Here is a 2049-nt window from a genome sequence, read left to right as displayed (position 1 = left end):
CAAAACAATAAAGCCAATAAATAACCGCAAAGCAATAAAACACGACGACAGCAGGAACAACAACGAAGATAATAACGGACAAGAGTACAATTGGAGGAATGGAAGGACATAATACCACGAGTAATGTTATAACTGCGTTAACCTTTCAGACGTGACGCAGCAAACAAATAACTGCCACACCTTGACCATCTTAATCACCCCACGCATTCACACTCACGACTTTGCTTACAATAGGAGGTTATATATGTATAACAAGACTCTCTCATTGATAAGAACGCATCGTACATTGGTACATTTTATGCCTATGTGGGCGTGTTTGTATACATGTGTACATGTAGGTATGCATCTAGTAGCATAAGCATGTTGTGGACGCTAAAATCACAAATATGATGATTCCTTACGAGGCATAAATGTACAACTAAAATGGGCGTGTTTCTGCAGTATCTGAAAAGGAGTTTATCAATAGTGAATGAGTGGTGAGTCTAAAAGCGAGTCGCCGTGCGCGGGTCGCCATAGGCACGTGCACAGGGATACGCCTTTATTGCAAACACACGCTTGCCTTGTCCGAGTAGTATGAAACAAAAATTACGTCCGTCAATTCTGTAAGCTTTACTTGAGCGTTATCGTAAAAGTGAAAAAAAGAATGATTATAAAATCTTTTCTGTAAGACATCCCTGTATTCAAATTCCATTCATCAAGCACACGTAATACCGCGTTAGACGAAGCCAAAGCTCGCACCACGAAACGGAAGCGGCTGGAATATTGATCTAAGTTGGGAGGGAGTGCAAGTACGATACTTTTCAAGATACTCAGTGTCATTTGAAGTTCCAACTCTGTGTCAATATTTCCTTCAGCGTGAGTCACTGATGCTGGTTTTGTTCATGCCATGAATGATTTACAAAAAACGGTAACACGCTGGAGTAAATATGAAGAACACAAGTTGAATGGGCGTGAGTCGGAGGCCAAACGCCCGTAGCGGAGGGACCAGAGGTTTCAAAAGTTTCCGTTTCCTTCCAGTGAATTTAGGTATTTGATTAGGAAATTTCGTATTTATCCGTTTGTGCGTTACATACGTACATAAGCGTGCTTGTTTTCTGATTTTAAGTAATCGTGTATTTATTATATAATTTCATTACTATCTCTGTTAGCGTTAGCATTATTACGTCCTAACAACAGCAACGACAGTACTGTTTACGTTGGTGATGAATGATTATATTATTATTATTAGTATTATTAGTATTATTGTTATTATTATTATCACTATCATCTAATTACCATAACTATAATGGTAGCGATAATAGTAACAATAGTAACAGCAGCAGCAGTAGTAATAGTAATAGTAATAATCCTAATGATAATGATGATAATGATGATGATGATGATGATGATGATGATAACAGCAACAACAACAACAACAATAATGATATTAACAAAAGTAATGGTAATGATAATAATAACAGTAGTAATATGATGATTGATGATGATGATATTGACAGTGATATTAATGATACTACTAATAATGATAATAATGATGATGATGGTGATAATGATAATGATGATGATGATGATGATGATAGTACTGATAATAAAAATAACAATAATAGTAATAATAATTATCATTAGTAGTACAGGAACGAGACAATACGATTATTACAACAACGGCAATAATAACGATATCATGATGAAAATGACAGTAATGAGAGAACTACATACCTACTGATAATAACAAGTACAGTAATATAGATGACGAAAACAATATCGATAATGATACTACTATGAATTGATAATATAATGATGATGATGATGATAAAACGATTGGTAACACAAAGGAAAATAATATGGAGAAATTAGATAATTGTAAAAAAGTTAAGTTTGAAATCAACATTAATATAAATTATGTTTTAGATAGAAGGATTCTTGCTATACATAATAATGTACATGGAAAACGAGAAAGAGAGGTTTGCGTCATTCTGATATTACTAGCGATCATAACCAATTACTGTTACAGCAAACTGTTTTGACATTTAGAGTATGATCACCTTGATTGAC

At 34.4% G+C, this 2049-nt stretch overlaps 1 protein-coding gene across 3 annotated transcripts in view; it reads left to right on the top strand.

The window, feature by feature from the left end:
* Positions 1–773: 773 nt before the first annotated feature.
* Positions 774–2049, top strand: part of LOC125032796 — a 35700-nt gene continuing 34424 nt past the window's right edge. The window contains exon 1 of one of the 3 annotated variants that reach the window (XM_047624172.1): positions 774–1026. The gene's annotated coding sequence lies outside the window, so the exon portion shown is untranslated. Of the gene's footprint in view, positions 1027–1572 lie in introns of those variants that run through there. The other 2 variants (XM_047624173.1, XM_047624174.1) reach the window with 2 other exon arrangements.

Source organism: Penaeus chinensis, chromosome 15 (assembly GCF_019202785.1).
Source record: "Penaeus chinensis breed Huanghai No. 1 chromosome 15, ASM1920278v2, whole genome shotgun sequence".
Classification (NCBI taxonomy): domain Eukaryota; kingdom Metazoa; phylum Arthropoda; class Malacostraca; order Decapoda; family Penaeidae; genus Penaeus; species Penaeus chinensis.
This window is presented reverse-complemented; position numbering and strand designations above follow the sequence as displayed.